The sequence below is a fragment of the Hippichthys cyanospilos genome, chromosome 2 (assembly GCF_059441005.1).
Source record: "Hippichthys cyanospilos isolate Australia breed blue-spotted pipefish chromosome 2, RoL_Hcya_1.0, whole genome shotgun sequence".
NCBI lineage: Eukaryota > Metazoa > Chordata > Actinopteri > Syngnathiformes > Syngnathidae > Hippichthys > Hippichthys cyanospilos.
Genome location: NC_142370.1, coordinates 4933180 through 4952701, shown reverse-complemented (window position 1 = coordinate 4952701; position 19522 = coordinate 4933180). Strand labels below are relative to the sequence as shown.

The following is a 19522-nucleotide window of genomic DNA, read 5'->3' as shown; positions in this document are numbered from 1 at the left end:
CGTAATATCATTTAAAAATTTAAAAAAAAACACACACAAACTTCCGCAACTAGTTGTGCTTGGTTTAGCCACTAGATGGCAACGCAGTTCCGTTCTGACAAACCTGTTGACGTTCATATTGCCGCAGACCGGAAAAAGGCCAATTTGACATAAAATCATAATTTAAGTGGCCTCAATCTACACCGATTGTCATCACATGAGCATTAATCTGGCGGGCGAAGAAAACAGGCCTTAACGCGGTAGAAAATGTTGACTGGTTAGATTACAGTATTTACATTGCACGTTCAATGGGGGTGATGGATTAATAGGATTGTTGCAAGATTATAAAATTGACCAAATATTTATCAAACCGGTATCCGTAGAACGAAATCACAATTAAAAACGACACCTTAATGTCCGATTATATGAGTTGGTCATGAAGGCAACGCATGTTCTGGGTTGGACAGGAAACCACGGAGACGCGCAGCGTGTTCCCCTTGCGCGGTCAGGGAGAAGAATGGGTAGCGGTTAAGTCAGGATACACGCACACGACGCCGCACGTGAAAACATAAGGATGGTGGATACTTACAAGTAGTTTTTCTTTCTTAATAGTATTTTCAAAACGGCTCACCGCAGAGAACCAAGAAGTCCGACACATCTTTCCTTATACGACTGCTACATTCCCCCCCAGGGGAAGGAAAGAACAGGAGGAGAAGACCCCCTTTGTGAGTCCCATTACACTGTAAGTAGTTTTATTTTTTTACTGCCCGGGACATATGTGTTTTTTTCCTCATCTCCTCTTTAACTTTCTTTGGTGTTCGGGAACGCCCTTTATAGGTAAAAACCCCGCTATTTAATTTGTCCGTGTTTTAATCGCTATGCCGCACGCCGTTGACAGTGTAAAGAGAAGCAGCAGCCTGCCGCATTTTCTTCAGTTCATTCTCAAACGCCATTCTGATTCCAAAAGAAGTCACCCGTAAATCATCTGGCCCGAAGAAAGGGATGTCAAGCCGAATTGTGGGAGCCCCCAAATGCGGCCATTGAATGAGTCTTTCCTTGGGGGAGCAAGGGCGTGCGTGGTGTTGGGACGCCTGGGAAAAGGCACTAGCGGTTTTTTTGTTGTTGTTTCTTTTTTTTTTTTGAGGGGGGTGACAAATGAATAAAACTGTTTTTTTGTTGTTGTTGTTCTTTTGTTTTTTTTTTGTTTTTTTTTACGGTGTTTCGTAGGACTTGTCGCGGTGGAAGCGTAGCAGCAGACAGTCTCCACCCTGGCGAGCGAGGGGAGGCCAGAAGCTGCCGGCCGATAGTGTTGTCGCGTGTTTGGCCTCACGAAAATGACAGTTTCGTGATTTTTAGCGATCAAACGAAACATGTAGGATGTCTCCTTTTTGCCGTCCATCACAATGAAGTAATAACGCCGGTTTAATCCTTTTGGTTTGGTGACGTCACCCCCGGGATTGGGTGTCTTGACCGGCGGTTATGTGCACATTAGTTAGCATCCATTCAAAGCTAACGAGCTTACGAACTGCTGTCTGAAGTGTCAAGTATCAGCCGAGCTAGAGGTAAAAGCTTTGAATGCACAAGCGGCCAAGATGACGGATGGATGGACGGGTTGCAATGACACCCCCATTAATGAACACACGCACGCACACATGCCATGCTGCAAAGTCCAGTACCAGTGAACCCACATCAACGGTTAGCGGAATTTCGTGGCAACGTCTGGCCGGCCCCCAAGACTGTAAACGTGTCGTTTCTACCCCAGTGGTGATGCCCCAATAGTGATGCACTGTTAGATGGTCTCCCCTAACACCCTTCTCGTGTCCACCAAAACCGTATGACGCTCGGACAACGCTCTTGGCCCAGGCTTGTACCCTGTTCCCATTTTGTGTCCTAAAGCCTTTATGATTTGTATTTGCAATGTGGTTGCACTGGCAACATTGTGCATTTATGCAGCTTTGAGGTCTGGTTGGGCCCCTGTACAAGTGTGATTCAATTCACTTTTTATCTACACTACTATCTCTACTTATGAATTTTTTTCGTTCGGAAATCATTTCCTAAGTGAATTTTTTTGTTATTAGGGAAGCTTTTTACATGTAAATAGGCTAATCTGTTCCAAGCCCCCCAAAATGCTTCTAAACCCTTTTTATAATCTTAATAAATAATAAAAAAAGCATTAAAAATGGTAACAAATACGTATAAGAGTTACATTATTGCATAATAATCATGGAATTCAATATACAATCGGTTAAATAATAACTAAACAAAAAACAAACCAAAAAAGCACCCCTAAACCCTTCACAAGTATCACATTAATTGTAGCTGTCGACAAGAAGGAATGCAGTTCTTTTGTTTGCCTTGATGGTGCTGGTATACTGGTGAAGAGTGCAAACAGAGACCTTAACAGGTCATTTTATTTGTATGATTTTATTCTACATTTCCAGGGATCCAGGCGTCATTTACAAATCCATGGGAGCAATCATATGTATTTTTGGATAATTTTGAGCATGCTAGTTTATTCAAGTTTAGTTTGCGGTGATGTGAAGTGTTTCCTGTGTGACGTCATTCAGCCCAGTGCTAACGACGCTAACGTCAGACGCGAAGCCCAAAATGGTATGTTACGTAATGTGATTTTATGTGAATATGTACAATGTTAGCCATAGCTAATGTTTTTAGTTAGTTCTACAGTGTGAACTGTTTGGTGGGAAGTGTGCAAAAAGTGCAAGACCACAGTAAAAGTCAGTGTAAAAAACTAGTGTCTCATTAGCAGACGAGTTGGCATATTGATAAAATATAAAAATATATCAAAACTGTAACAAAAAGACAATGAGAGTTGTGATGACATATTACATTACAGTTTTGTCTGAGCTAGTGCTTCATTGTTATACACCAACAATGTCGCCTTTTCGTATCCTGAATTTTCTTTCGAGACAGTATTCTTCCAGCAGAGGTGTTTTGTAACCTGAATTTTTCATAACACGAGCGTTTGTAAGTCGAGGTACCACTGTACTTATCCTTTCGCAGGATTTATGTTGCTCTTTACATTGATGATGCCTTCAAATATAAATTGTCTAAAACACATTGAGAAATTCCAGTTATTAACGCTTCAGAATGCACAGCTGTGTACGGAAAATCATGACTTGAATGTAGAGGGGAAAAAAAAAACATTAAATTTGAAAAGTTTTCCCAATTTTTCATTGGCACTAAATGAAAATGTTTTATTTTATTTTTTGTTCCTCTGGTCATGTGGCGTTGCCTTATGTGCTGACATATGTGTACAGCTTGATCGTGTTGCTAAATTTTTTTATTTGTTTATATGCCTTATGTTTGGATTTGTAACCCCAGTTGCAGCATTAATAAACACACATACGGTAAATTTAAAAGGGAGCTCTACACATGCGTGATATGTAACAGGATTGTGCAAAACATTTTGTCAGCAGACTTAAACACCCCAAGGCGCAACGTTGGGGCTGTTGCTGTACAGCTCAGCCATAAAAAGCGCAGACACGGATTAGATTTCCAGGCACAGAGGTAAAATATGTTGGAAGGGAGTTAGTCATTTCACGGCTTGTGTTTATAAGCAAATGAATGCTTTGTCATCCCTTTTTCCTCCCCACGTCATCGAGAAGAGAAATTAGACATCGCCAATGTTTTTCTCATGATGTGTTTTTTTTTTTTTTAATTTGGGGCTGGGGGGGTGGCATAGTTGATCGCGTGTTCTTGCTAGTGTTTTTCGTGCGCTTGCTTGTCTGCCGGTCACCGCTTGAGCTCTGTCGCGTGAGGGCCGTGCGTGACTTCCTCCCACCCATCCAAGCAAACCGCAACCCACCCGTGTCCTTGGGCAGAAAATTCCCCTACACAAAAGACAGGGCAGTGGTTGATAGCATCGTACATGTCCCCAGGTTGTGTTTCCACCGAAGGATGCGGCTTCCCACGTCAGCTTCAGCACACACTCTGATGGCGCACCGCTGGCTAAAGTGAAACCTGATCCAGCCCCCCAGATAGAAGGACATTTAGGATGGAGAGTATTATCAGCTGCGGCAAAATTCAGCTCCTTGTTATCGACGTGTTTCGGCAAAGGAACTGACGTGTGTTGGCTAGGTGTGTCCCTTCTCTTGACACGTACACTTTCACCAGCCTGTATAGGCCCTTGTTCTGTTAACATTTTGCTGACCTTTGCCAACAGCCGTCCGTAGCTTTTGGAAACAAAGGCAATGTTTAGTTGGCTTGACTGTGGCCTAAAATCTCTCCTTGTTCAGAAATTGTTGCTCTTCCTGTTGGCCTTTTCATGCACAGTCCAAAATGGCATGAAATCCCTCCCTTCGAAGCTTGTGCTGATCGATTTAGCTTCCAGCGAGTGAGAATGGTGGAGAAAGATGGCAGAGAAGCACTAAGTTTTGGTACAACAGTGGTCCCTCGGCTTAGGAGCGAGCGCTGCTGTCTCGTGCTTCATATGCCAACAATGTCGCTATTCGTATCTTGAATTTTCTCTCGGTACTAGAGACAATATTTTCCGTCGTGATGCTGACCAACAGGAAACCAGCATCCTAGTGATGCTGTGACGCCGATCTATACCAGTCTTGTTTGAGCAAGCGCTGGTGTGTATATATATATACACACATATATATATACATATATATATATATATATATATATATATATGTATATATATATATATATATATATATATATATATATATATATATATGTATATGTGTGTGTGTGTGTATATATATATATATATATATATATATATATATATATATATATATATATATATATATATATATGTATATATATGTATATGTATATATGTATATATGTGTGTGTATATATATATATATATATATATATATATATATATATATATATATATATACACATACACACCAGCGCTTGCTCGAACATCAACATATATATATATATATATATATATATATATATATATATATATATATATATAGGTTGGTAGGTAGGTATGTCATTTATGAAATGCACCCACAGCAAAGGCACACACATAGTTGGGGAAGAAGCAGAGTGAGGAGCAGACGTTCACCAGACCGTTGGAATTCTCTCCTCTAGGTTTCTTTTATAATAAAATGGTATTTCAAGTGTAAACTCTCCATTGTAATCATGTTTGATCATGTACAGATTTGACATTAATTCAACGCCCGGGACACTGCTAATACAACTGCAGCAGACTTCAAAGGAAACGGGGAACTGTTCACTTATTGTACAGTGTATAAGGTTTAATCATTTAAGAATTAAGTAAATATGTGTACTGCAGTAATATTTGTCTTAAATAATATGTATAGCAAGCATAGTCTACACATAAAAAAAAAATCCCCTCAAAAAATGAGAAAAATAATTATTTTAAATGTGAAAAGTGGGTGTGCTACTTATCGCAGGAGGATTCTGGTCCCCATGAACCGTGAAAAAAAAAGGGATCACTGTACTCCCATCACCAGCTACACTGGTGATAGGAGCAGACAAAAGGAGGACAACGCAACTCGCGTCTCCACTCATTCATGTCCCTTTGAAGCAGGCACACTCGGGCCAAGGGTTGGCATTGACCCACAATTGTCTCCTGCTATTTTACCAGAGGGAAAAAAATAACCCGTCTACACGCAAGCAATGAATTATTTTTTTTTATATTTTTTTTTCCAGGGACCCAATCATAAGTTAAATTTTGACAACGGGCCACAAAACAATTTATTTTCCGTGATACTGAATGGTACACCCAGACTGGTTGTCAGTCAATCAAAGAGCACATACACAATAACCATTCACATTCATATTCACAACTCATATCACGCAAAAAATCAGGCTTTTGACATGTTGGGGTGAAGACATTTGGCGGAAATTCACAAACATGGTAAGAACATTTAAAATCCAGTCCTCGAAAGTGTTTCTTGGATTTTTGAAGGTAACTCAGATTTCCTGATGGCAAATTGGATACGCTCCCTTACTAAATCAAACACTTTTGAAATTACCTCAGCAGTAAACCTTTACCTGCAACAGAGTACGATAAAAGCCTCCAAGCCTCCAAACCTCCAAACCTCCAAACCTTCTGTGACCTATTTTTTTTCTTTTTGTTGCGACAATACTTCGAGTATGGTGTAAAGTGACACTTGTGAAAGTGTCTTCTTTCACCACTTCATTTAAGCAGCTTAATCAGTTACAGTGGTACCGCTGCCTACAAACGCCTAATGTTACAAAAAATTCAAGTTACAAAACAAAAATATTCTCCCTTACAAGAGAAAATTCAGCATGTGAAAGGCGACATTGTTGGCATATAATAATGACAGACGAGACACCAGCGCTTGCTCGAACAAGACTGTCATGTAATATGTGATGACAACCTGCAATGTCTATTTGTTACATTTTTGATGCATTTTTTTGTCATTTATTAATATGCTAGCTGAGCTTGTCCACTAACAAGACACTAGTTTTGTGCACCGATTTTTACTGTCTTGAATTTTTCATCTTTACACACTTCATCCACACTTTGCCACCAACAGTTCACACCGTAGAACTAGCAAACATAAAATAAAACATTAGCTATGGCTAACATTCTACATATTCACCTAAAAACACATACTTTTACCACTTTGGGCTTTCACGTCTGACGTTAGCGTCATTAGCACTTTAGCTAGTGGGGTAAATGACGCCACACAGGAAGCACTTCGCATGACGGCAAACTAAACTTAAGTAAATTTACAGGCTAAAAATGACTAAAAAAAAAAAAAGATTTTATTGCACCTGTGGACTTGTAGATGATACCTAGAAGTGTAAAATAAAAACATCAACAAATTAAACATCCTGAAAAGGTGTCTGTCTGCTGCACTCTTCACCAGTACCATCTCAAGGCAAACAAAAGAACTGCGTTCATATTGTCAACTGCTTCATTTCATACAGGGGTGTCAAACTAATTATTTTCATGGGCCACATTGTAGTTCTAATTTTTGTCGAAGGGCCGTTGTGACTGCGAAGTCAAATACATTTTAAATATGATTGTCACGCATTTTACACATTTTGAAATCAGATGCTCCTAAAAACTGTTCAAAAGGGGTTTGGTAACAAAGTAATGTGTAGAAATTGAAGACAACTTGCAAATTTAGTGTTTATTTTAGTATAACTTGAAGTCATATTTAGCATTTGATGGGCCACATAAATTATGTGGCGGGCCAGATCTGGCCCGTGGGCCTTGAGTTCACCTTTGAATTAATATTATTTATGATTTAAATTTAAAGGGGTTAGGAACGTTTTTGTCATTTCTTTACTTTATGCATTTTGAATTCCATGATTATTGTGCGGGAAAGTAATTCTAGTATGTGTTTGTTAGTTGTTGATGTATTTTGATAACGTAATATTTATTTGAAGGGTTCAAGAGCATTTTTGGGGCTTGGAATGGATTAGGCTATTTACATATGAAAGCCTCTCCACTTACAAAAAATTCACATTACGAAATGACGCCCAGAACAAATGAATTTCGTAACTGTGTTTATCTCTTTAAATGTGGTAACAGCAGGTGGCTTTTTTCTTACTGCGGGGCTGCTGCTCTTTCAAACAACCCCCCTTCATCCTCCCCTTCTGCAATAATATCTACAGTCAGTCATTCAACCCAATGATGCATGTGACAGGAAGTGCTGCTCTGGTCATTGTACTGTCACACAGCTGAGAAATGTTTGTGACTGCCATAAAGTCCTGTAAAGGGGGGACATTCCATCCACCGCATCAGATTTCAACCATGAGGCGACTGATTCATTTGGGTGGTTTCTTCATCTTCCTGACATGGTCGTGCTATGGCTACCACATCAAACAAAACGGGTTTACTGTATGTATGTACTGTATATGCCGGTGTGTAAGTGCTATTGGATCGCGGTTCTGTGACGTGGAGAGCGTAAGGAGTGCTTGAGGCTTATTGGGCTACTTCAGAGGACAGCAAAGGCACACTGCAAGCACACTGCGGGTGATGTGTCACATAAGCAGATATGGGATCGGGATTTATTTCTTCATCATCCGATTGCCTTAATTAAATGGCCCGTGCTGCGCAGTTGCTCTATGCCAGAGGAATAAACATTCTGTGTGTGATCAGAGTTCAACCTGCTCCGTTGTGTTGGCCAGCAGTGTTTGCTTAGTGACTTTCCCTCGTAGATGAAAAACAAGCAGACCGTTGGGGTTTTGGGTATCGTTTACAAAGTTGTTGTTTTGCCAAATACTGCCATTATTATGCTGTTTTCACTTTCAAATTATTTGACTTTTCATCGTACAGAAAATAAATGAACTAACTGCAAAAGGTGGGAGGATGCTGATTCTCCCTCCTTAAACCCCTGGGGGAAATTTTGACCCAACTCGGGCTTTTTGATGTTTTTGATGTGTGATTTCAAAGGAAAAGCATCAAAAAACACTAATATATATATATATATATATATATATATATATATATATATATATATATATATATATATATATAATGATAAAAATGTGATTGGTAAAAGTTTTCTTCCTCCAGATGAGCCTTAAATTCACAGGTCGAACGCCAGACCTCGAGGGCTGGTGTCCTGCATGTTTTCTAACCCTCTCTCTCAAACACACCTGAATCAGATGATTAGAATCTTTTTCAAGATCCTGCAGAGCTTGCTTCTTCTTCTTTGTGGGGGAGGCTAGAGACATCTCTAGGCTGCTGTTGTAGCCCTGCTAGATTGTTCCCAATAATTAGATGTGTCCGGATAAGGATTTATCTTAACTTTGTTGTCCTTATCGTTGTCATCAGCATCTATCTCTTGACAGAGATGACGTGAGATCCGCGGAACTCTCAGCAATCCGCACAATGCATAGCTAACTGGGATGACACTGTCATATCTGAGAAAACTGTTGATTTACGCTTTTTTCACTGCATCTCGTCATCCTAGGCTCTTCCGATTCCTTCTTGGACATTTTCCTTTGGGTTATGGTTACATTCCTTTGGTGTTATTTGGACGTTTTCCTCCATTTGATCTGTTTTTCATAATCAGTCCTGGGAAGCTTTCGCTGCAGTGGCGGCTATTGGTTTACGCCACACATGTCCAAACCCAGTCCCCGAGGGCCGCCTATCCGGCACGTTTTGGAGGTTTCTGTCCTCCTACCGCACCCGATTCAAATGATCAGCTCATCAGCAAGCTCGGCGGAAGCCTGACAACAAACCTGATCATTTGAATCAGCTGCATTGGATGACGGAAAAATCAAAAACATGCAGGATAGGTGGCCCTCGAGGACCGGGTTTGGACATGCCTGGTTTACGCTAGTTTGGCCGCATCTCATCATCCTTGACTCGTTTGATTCCTTCTTGGACGTTTTCTTTAAGGTTATGGTTACATTCTTGCTTTTAGTGTTATTTGTCAAGTTTTCTCAATTTGATCTGTTCTTCTTGTTAATTCTCTTCTTTGTATTTGCTTGGAGCTCTGCTGGTCTCATACCAAATGTACTTCTGCCACCCAGTGGCTGGTTTTATTGCTTTAAAAATGCTTTTGAGCCTTGTGCTTTGAAGGAGATATCACCCAGAGATGACTGTAATGCAAAAAAACTTTTAAGTATACAGAAAATATATCCCGTGTTTATACGGTATTGGGAGTGAAAGAGTTAACTGCTGAAAATAGCTAAATAAGATAAGTAACCTCCTAAGAGGTCATGAATCTGCGCTTTCAATGGTTAGGGTATATTGGAATTAGGCATGGGTCGATAAGCGTAATGGGCAATATATTGCGATTCTGAAAGTCACGGTTATTTAAATTGGTCCTACTTCATAGAAAATACATCGGACATAATAGCTCTTGGACATTAAGATTCATGACTTAGAAATCTGATTAACTGTGATTTGTTTTTCCATTAAATTTTCACTTAAGCCTACCTTTCCCCAACCGGGTCTCTTGCCTGCAATCAGCCGAGCTAATGTTTGAAAGTGATCACTGCCATACAACATTGCCCTCAACACATCTGCAAGCTAGTGGGTCTAAAGCGATTTAGGACACTTAAGTCATGTGTGGTTTTGCCTGCCATCTTGCAGAAGTCATTCACATAATTGACTTTATGGATGCAAGCGGGCATGCCGCTTTTCACTTTTTTTTATGTCACAGTTCATTTAGGACGGTGTAGGACTCTGCCTTGTAATAGCACTGACTGACCTACAAACTAAAGAACAAAGAGCAGCATCAGACCGACACATTTTGGTGCAAAAGAAAAGATTCTTGACATAGACCTAGACGTTACATCAGACGTCTGTTAGTACACCACACACAAATATAATTCAACTATATTGCATGATTTTCTGCTATGTTACAGCATCTTAATAGTACAACCTGCAATCGATCTGCAGTCAATGTGACGAGAGTGAAATTACAGCATCATCAAGCGATGGAGAAACATGTTCAGTGTTGTGAATAAAGTGGCTTTTCATTCACAGCTATACCATAGCTAACTTTACTGGAGATTTAATTGTAGTTGCTCCCAAACCAAAACTTATATTGTGCACAATTTCGCTGACCAAAAGTTAAAAATAATGTTTAGGATTAAGTGTTAAGAGATTTTTTGTGTTATTCTGCTTTTTAAATATCTTTTACATAAAGAAATTGCTAATAAGAGCATTCTAGAATGGGTTTTCCACTGCAGGCAGTCACTCTTTCAAGCAACCAATGGGATCTGCACTCACAATTGCATTCTTTCTCTGATTGGCCAGGAAATGCAAGATAAAGTTTTTTTTTTTATTCCCTAATTAAAGACGTTTTTTAGGAAATTCTACTTCAGCAATACTTTGTTTTACTTGTCGTGTGACCGATTAAATTTAGACAAATGTTAATGAAACCGTCTTCGATAGTTGTACATAAGGCAGGCAGTTATAAACGAGAATTGACAGCCATCATTTGAGTATCATGCAACGCGTGATATGCCGTCGAGCGGACATGGTTGGTAATAAACATGATGGTGTATTATAGCCTAGGTTTAAACCGCTGAGTTTGCTTTGTTTACGTGTTACACTTACACTACTGTGTTGTGCTTCAATTGCAGTGTAATTGTAGAAACGCAGACATGGTGTCAACTTTAAGTGTAAGGACAAAAACAGAAAAAATAATTAGTATGGGTGCGGACAGAGGTGGAGCAGCGTCTGACCAATGATGGACCAGAAAAAAAATTGTGGTGACGGAAGGTTGTGCAAAAATACACCGACGGACTGACGATTACAATTTCGCATGTCTTGAAAAAAACGACAGACCGACGTTGATGGAAAGGGGGCGAGGCTCTGACAAATGACGAATGTCGTACCAGCAAAAAAATGTAAGTGTCCCAGCTCTGTTTAGGTGTATAGTAATTCAAGCAAATTTCAGTAGGTGGATGTCATTGACTAATACTCTGAGAGTAAGATTTATACTCTTTCACTGAGTAGCTTGTTAATCTGGCTGCTCGGCTGATCTCTCTGTCATGATTCCTGGTTCACACAGGAAAATCTACCAGCACCCACTGTGACAGTTCAGCCCCAAATTCAAATAAGAGTATTGCATGCGGGCATGGTAAATCGTCCTTAGGTGTGACTATGAATGGTTGTTTGTGTCTGTGTGATGCGATTCGCTGGCAACCAGTTCAGGGTGTCCCCGGCCTACTGCCCCAAGGCAGCTTGGATAGGCACCGGCAAGCCTGCGTCCCTTGTGAAGATAAGCGGCTAGAGAAAATGAATGGGTGAAGTATTCCACATTCATCATTTCAGGCTGCAAACTATGATTTTAATAATCTATTAATCTGTTAATTAGTTTGTCGATTGCTGTAATCGATAGTACTTTTTTCAATTGAAGATTCGAGAAAATGTTCTAACATGTGTTTTTTTATGATTCCGTGACTTGTTTGGTCTGTAACATGTCCAAAATAGGCAAAACTATTAACCGTAGTTTTCCAAAATACATGCAGATGTTGTTAGATGTTTTATTTTGATTCAATACAACAGTATTGAAAGATTATAAATTGTCGATGTTAAAATTATGAGGATTTGGGCAATTTTAGGTTTCCAAATGACTGTTCCTAGAAGATAATTATTGATTAAATTTGATTACTGGTTAATTATTGATTTAACGTTTAACCTTTCGACACAACCTTTATGAGAACATTGTATTTTCCTTTTATGCTTGAATCACATTATGTCGAGTACCGACACTCCTTTCTGGTGATGATGCAAAGATTATTCAAATTAGCGTGAGATCTATGTTTCAAAGCCACTGGCAGGCCACGATGCAGACCAAATCAAGAGCCAATTCATCACTTAACTTTATATGTCCATAAAGCCCACGCTGGCAGCAAGCCAGCCAATGGGACGCTCCTCCAGACCCCTTGGGCCACCGTGGGAACATTCCTGACGCTGCATTATTCCATAATTCTCCCCATGTGTGTTGTTCCCTCCCTCGCAGAGCACTCTCTGCACGGAGCGTGGAGCGTCCCGCTGAGGAAGGGGGATCAGTCCCTTGTAATCGCAACCAGACCTGACCTCCTTTACAATACAAGCTAGCCTTGTGATGTGTGCTAGAGGCAGTTAGTCTCAGCTTTGTTTGTATAGAAAAATTGGCATAGCAATAAAACTGTACTGTTGAACAGGTGTACGCTAACTCAATATTATTTGTTCTCCACAACTGCTTTCAAACCAGTTTTAATGTGTAGGCTGAGAAAGAGCCTAGACTTGTCTGACATGTTATGCGTACTAAAAGCAATGCACTGATCAATACTAATGCACCCTCTCAACCCGGCTCAGTTGACTGAAAAGAGTGGTCATGGTCAGGGAAACCGCGGTACAGCATTGGTTTATGCCGACGCTCATTTCTTCTCACAGGAAGTCCTTCTGAGTGTTACTCAGTGCATTGAAGACGGTGTGGTCATTCACTCTGCTTTCCTTCTTTCTCTTTTCCTATGACATCATCACCTTTGCTGGGCCGATGTCCTTCCCTTTTTTTTTCTAACTTCCTGCTCCAACAGGAAATGAGCTACCTCTGAAGGGGATGGCTGATGGTTGTGAAACGTGGGCGAACAAGGACGCACCTGTACTTGCGACTACTGTGTTTCCCCTTGTTTTGTTGTTGAAGTGGGGCCCTAATGGCTGGATGCAGGGCTACTCTGTAAGCCTTCCACTCCCGTTGGGACAATGTGTCCCTGTGCTTTTGAAAAAATGGCCGTGGGTATAGGAATGGTAGGAATAAGATGACATGGCATCCCAGCGCTTCATTACACACACATCTAAACGTTCACACACAGTGGAATTTAGAGATTTTTCCATACACAACAGGCCAGTGCTGGGCCCACTGTCAACAATTAACCTTAATTAACCTTCTAGTATTGCAGAAATATATTGACAATTTGTGCTATATATGTGTGTTACTACACATTACACTGATTACTATGTATCGTAGGTGTTTGCTGATCGTTTTCACTTCTCTGCCGCATTTTTTGTACAAGTGTCGTGGTCTATGGCAGGGGTTCTGAAACTTTTTGGAGTCAGGGACCCCTTTTTAGAAAGTGCATTGTCCAAGGATCCCCATTGAAAAAAAATATTTAAGCCAAACATTAGCGCCCTTTTTATTTCAGCAACATATTCAATTTGACAACAAGTACAGTATATTTGTTACTCTTAAGCTATACTCAAGTTTAAAAAATAAAAATGGCAAATTGCATGTCTCATAACAAACCGGGTAATTCTCGCCCAGAAAGGTTGCTGCCAATTATTTAGTGAACAACAGCATTAGCTTGGCTGGCTTCATCGTATCGTTAGCAAGCAATCGTAGACACAAAACACATTTTGACATTTTTTTTTTAAATAGTCAAGAATACTTTCACAATTTAATGTAAGAAAAAATGAAATGAACTCATATATGTGTGTGTGTGTGTGTGTGTGTGTGTGTGTATGTATGTATATATATATATATATATATATATATATATATATATACACACACACATTGATTGACAGATTGGGATCAAGTGAGATTGCTTGTTGTGTTCACCCGGAAAGAGCAAACGAGAGTGCGTCACATCGACCTGGGCGGGAGGAGGTGGGCTTATTATTAAAGTACAAAAACTACCAAGGTAGTTCAGTCAAATCATACGATACAGGAATAATCATGATCTTAAAAGTAATTCTCCCACCCAAGTCCGTGTTGACGCACTCTCGTTTGCCCTTTCCGGGTGAACACAGGGCAAACGAGAGTGCGTCAACAAATTCACGTACAAGCATCTCATTGGATATCAAGCTGTCAATCAATGTGCTTTTACAAGCTCTGATTGGCTGGTTTTGTGGCACAAACATAACGTGTGTGCAGAACTGAGCGCACGCAAACATGTTGTTGAGCGAGGGAGTGAGGAGTATCGAGAGCGAGATGTTGAGCGAGAGAGGGCTATCGCGAGCAAGCAAAAAGGAATTTTGAGCGAGCAACTTCTTTTTCAGTGTTCAAAATCCATCAGCGCTCGCTCAAACTCTTATCATTACGTGCTCAATAGTTTTTTTTTCCTGTGCTCAAAATGTTTTTTTGCGCGCTCGCAATTGTGGCACAAATATAACGCCATAGTTACCTTCTTGGTTTCAAGAAAAGAACTAGCAGACTGACCCAACGTTTTAATCCATCCTTGTTCACATGGAAGGCCATTAAGATGACATTTATTTTGTGTTAAGAATTCTTCATGTGCTTGACGCTTTAATGATCATTTACATCTTACTTTGACAATGTATGCTTTTAATCTGGAAGGCCTTGCTCTATTTCTCTTTCCTGTTTTTACCTTTCTGACACCGATTGGCTGTCTCGTGTCACGTTTCGTGTCCCGTAACACCAAACACGTCCTATAGATATCGCCCTATGTCACAAATTTCATTGACTGCATTTCAACTGCGTCGCTTGTTACGCTAGTCGTCCTGAACCAAACATTATTTGTTTTCCCAAATCATGGTGAGTCGCAACAATAAGGATGAAAGGGCCTCATGCGGCTCCAGAGCCACAGGTTGCAGAACCCTGAGCTAGGTAGACAGACAGTGCACTCTCAATGCACTACCAACAACAGCCAGAGGTGGCGCCAAAAAACAAAGACCAAGTCAAACAATGCACAAATATGTAACTCTTAAAAGATAAACTACATCAGTTCCAAAACACCCAAATTATTTCACAGACCCCTGGGGGTCTGTGGCCCACACTTTGAAAACCACTGGTCTATGGGATACACAATCTCAATTGTATTGGTGGAAATGGAAGTGGGAATTTTATTCAACCTATTTTCCAAGTATGCTCGACTTATAAACAAGTAATATATGCCATTATGTGTTTTTGTTGTTGTTTTGGGATTTTTTTGTCAAAAAATAAAAGAATTGGTAGTGAAAGGGTTAAGGTGGCAGTATATTATTGTTTCTATTTACCCTCCACTCAAGGGCTCCCCCAGCTCTAAAAAGCCTTGCCTGTCTGCACTTTGTTGTTTTTGGCTTGCAAACTCCAGATGTTTTTTTGTCTATGGGGCTATACTTGAATGTTTTCAGAGCAAAGAGATGCAATGACTGCTAACTACTTGATTATAAAATTAATTTAGAAATATTTTTGATCATCGATGAGTCGTTTAGATGCAATTAAAATGCTCAGAATTTCAGCTTCTCAAAAGTGAATGTCATACGATTTCTGTAGTTTTTAGTGATAGAGTGATTTAATTAAAAATATTGAAACAGTGATCAACATTTATGGCTGATTTCTGACCTTACAAACCAAACCAGTAAATGGTATCATCTGAAATAATGACATGTTTTGAATCTAGGCATGGAAAATGACTTTTTTTTTTTTTTTTAATCTTGTTCTGGTTTTCTTTTCATGTCATGGTCTCTTTGTGTTCTGCCTGTGAGCAGCTGCCCATTGACCCCGGCCGTGTTGTGACTTGAGCAACTGTTTTCCCCTGCAGCTGCACTGGTCCATGTGTCATTGCCACACCTGCTTGCCTCCCCCATTCTGATGGAGTGTTATTACACATTGGACTGGGCACAGTTTGCAGCAAGCAGCTGGACGGGAGGTGGGGCGTGGACTAGAGTGTTGATGACGTGTGTGCTAACAAACATGCAAAGTGTGCCTGCTGCTTGTGTTCTATGGAAATATGCAGTCACAGTGTTTCTTATTGTGCTAGGAGACAGGCCGCATGCTGTGGCGCGAATAACAGTTGGTGCACAGAAAAACCCAACAGCTGAGGCCAATGGGAACTGCTTCCTTATACTTCTCAGCCGCTGATTTGTTTCCTGCAGCTTTTCAATCATCCAAAACTGTTTGTGGATTCCAGCGGTGGTCCCTAATGGCCAGCAAGGCTTTCTCTAACCTTACAGTGGCACCGCTTCTTACGAAAAATTCAGCCCTATGAAACGCCTCGGCGGAAAAATATTGTTTCTAGTAACAAGCGAATATTCAAGATACGAAAGGCAACATTGTTGGCATATAATATGAGTACTGAGATACAAACGCTCGTGCCAACCAGACTAGAATGTAATACGTTACCATAATCCATGATGTCTACCATATTTGTGACAGTTTGTAATGCATTTTTACATTTGAATAATATGCCAGCTTGCCCACAAATGAGACACTAGTTTTTTGTACCAGTGTTTATTCTGGTCTTCCACTTTTCCTCTTTACTCATTTCATCCACCAACAATTTACACCGTAGAACTAACAAACATAAAATTGACCTTAGCTACACCTACCATTGTACATATTCACATAAAAAACATACTACTAACTTTTTATCCAATCATATTTTAGCTAGCTTTTTTTTTTGTCTGGTTCCCTGAAATCCGCCAGAACTTCAGCTCATTTAGTTTACAGCGCTCAGACCAATTGTCTGGCGAATCAGGACAAAGCCTACGTATAAATCAAATCATATAAAACATTTGAACTAAGAGAGTCATTAGCCACCAACACATAGTTTTGTTTTGTTCTTGTTTTTTTTTTTTTTTAAATCCACGATGGCAGGAGGAGGAGAAAAGGTGGCTCTGGTCACAGATATACTTGACACACCATTTTCATGATGGATATGAGGTTTTGTCTGTCATTTTCATAAAGGCAACTAGGAAGTTTATCAAGTGGCCAACAGCTTCTAAATCAATCAATCAATCAAATTTTATTTGTATAGTCCCTTAATCACCGAAGTCTCAAAGGGCTTCACGGGTGAAAAGAAGTCATGTCGGGACTTTACAGAGACATCTTTTCGGTGTAGGTACACAACAGCATTCCCAGTCAAAGCTCCCGGAAGGGGAAGGAAAAACTCAAAAACCGCAATTTGGGGAAAATCCGAAACCTTCAGAAGTGACCACAGGTGGGAGGATCCCCCTTCCAGGCTCACAGCTTTAAGTGGATGCTGCATGTACCAAATACAGGCAAATACAGATACACACAATACAGACAAATGCAGATACATAATACAGATTACAGAAAACATATTGTGCCATATAGTGCAATGATGTCTTGACCGCAGACAAAGCCATTGGGCACACAGTCCCACAGTCCAGCCAAGTGGACCGCAGGTGGTCAATTTCATAACCCGTGACGGTTGATCAGCACAGGGCCAAATGAGGGCCTTCAAATCATCCTTCACCATCTAGCTAGCCCCCTGTCCAAGCCGGGGGAAGGGGGCAGGAAAAAGAAGAAGAAAGCTGCAGACAGGCCCTTTAACTAAATGCTTGTGTGTAAAAATGTGTTTTTCGGCGGGATTGAAAGATTTCTACTGAGGTGGCTTCGCAAAATTCCATAGGTAGGGCATTCAAGAGTACTGGCACGCAAATGGAAAAAGCTCTTGATCCCATGGACTTGTTTTGTGGCCTGTGGGATCGATAACAAACCGGCATCACCAAAGTGATGCTAGGTCGACGAGATAGAAAGGAGCTAAACCGCGTAAAATTTTTAAGTAATTAACAACACCTTAAAATCACATCTCAGGTGTATTGGAAGCACATACAGGTCAGCTAGTATCGGAGTAATACGATCTGAGGGGGCTTCTGGAAAACACTGCAAATTATATTGGCGGTAATGCCTGTTGTTTGCATCTGATTGAGCCATGCTGGCATTGTCAGCTTTAATTGCAGCAATGTGCCATCAAATATCGGCTGGGCTCTTCAACACTACGGTATTTTGAAAAACGTTAGGGGACACCTGTTGAACGCTCAGGCTCGACATTGAACCGTCTTAAAGCTTATGTCAGAAACATGAGAGGACCAATGCAACTTTCAGCAGTTGCCTCCATGTCTGGAGCAAAAGACTTGCTGATGGACCTTAAATGCAGAGAAAAATTGCTCAACAGAGCCACTGAAGTCTTCTTTAGGAAAAAAAAGAAAGAAAAATGGATTTTATTTTGAGGCACTGTACGGATACTACATTTTATTTGTATTTTTAGTTGCTTTTTGTCATCAACTGTTGTTTTCCTCTTTAAAGACTTACAATTTTAAAAATTTAAAAATTAAAAGTTTAAAATCTTCATCTGAAGAAGGCGAAAGATAACGCTTTTACTTTTAAAAACACCTGCTTTGAGCGAATTCAACGGTACACTGGTGAGGCGTTCACTGACTGCTCACAATGTGGAAAATCTGAAACAGGTTCAACTTAACGCGTAACAAATATGCTAAATTAAATATATAACAAAATAAGGATACGAACAGAAGAACATATGAGCTATATACAAAGATGAGATTTGTTCTGTTTAGCTATAGTTTTTATATTGTGGCCCAAGTGTCGGTGTGTCTTATACACGGTAACATAGAAAATACCAAAATTTGATCCTAAATTTAACGGTGTGCCTTATACAAAGGTGCATCTTATAGTTGGGAAGTTACGTGTTTAAAAATTAGAATGGTCAGGTTGTGTTCGGTGATGAACTGTAGGCTTCCAAATCTAATGTATAACATTTTTTTGCCCCAGTGCGTGTCAGTTCCATCAGCAGTTAAACTGCTACATTCTTGTAAGAAAATGGTCATCCTGCTCTATCTTGCCTTGTTCCTCTGCTACAGTCGAACATCAATTCTGAACGACGTCTTCGCTTGTCCTTTTGTCTCTTTCTCAATAGATTAAAGGCCCGTCAGAGTGAAGCGGTGGTTTCGACTGACCTGTAACCTCAGTAGGAAACGAGCCAAGCAACTTCAGAGGTAAGGGTTCCTGTACTGTACGCTGGGCTGGCTATTGGCTATGTGCTGTCAGCAGTGAAGCTACGTTCTAAAAACTGTTGGATCAAAACTAACATGACATGGGTCAAAAAGGGACCAATGCAACTTTCATGGTTATTTATCCAAGCCAAAAATAAACTATAATAAATGAACAACTCAAAGAAAGCAAAACACAATGTAGGGTTGTTTTAAACCAGTTTTTCAGTCATTTTTTGCAAAGCCCCCTTGACGAAAAAGACAATCTCACGTGTTGTTCCTTCTCTTTGTGAGGTCTGGTGCACGAGTGTCTGTGAGTTGTGTTTTCTTTGTTGGAATGTTGTCATTTATGCTAATATGCCCACATTTTTATGGTCCAACTTGTGCTTTCTTTGTAGGAAT

General features: G+C 40.2%; 2 protein-coding genes across 8 annotated transcripts in view; one reads left to right on the top strand and one right to left on the bottom strand.

The window, feature by feature from the left end:
* LOC148426952 (uncharacterized) overlaps positions 1 to 19522 on the bottom strand; it is a 23763-nt gene extending 4241 nt beyond the window's left edge. For 2 of the 3 annotated variants that reach the window (XM_088404725.1, XM_088404741.1), the window contains exons 1-2: positions 569 to 723; positions 389 to 475 (exon numbers count right to left, since the gene is read on the bottom strand). The gene's annotated coding sequence lies outside the window, so the exon portion shown is untranslated. Of the gene's footprint in view, positions 1 to 388; positions 476 to 568; positions 724 to 19087 lie in introns of those variants that run through there. The other variant, XM_088404731.1, reaches the window with a different exon arrangement.
* Positions 386 to 19522, top strand: part of raph1b (Ras association (RalGDS/AF-6) and pleckstrin homology domains 1b) — a 48250-nt gene continuing 29113 nt past the window's right edge. For 2 of the 5 annotated variants that reach the window (XM_088404693.1, XM_088404685.1), the window contains exons 1-2: positions 438 to 721; positions 19048 to 19126. The gene's annotated coding sequence lies outside the window, so the exon portion shown is untranslated. Of the gene's footprint in view, positions 722 to 19035; positions 19127 to 19522 lie in introns of those variants that run through there. The other 3 variants (XM_088404676.1, XM_088404663.1, XM_088404669.1) reach the window with 3 other exon arrangements.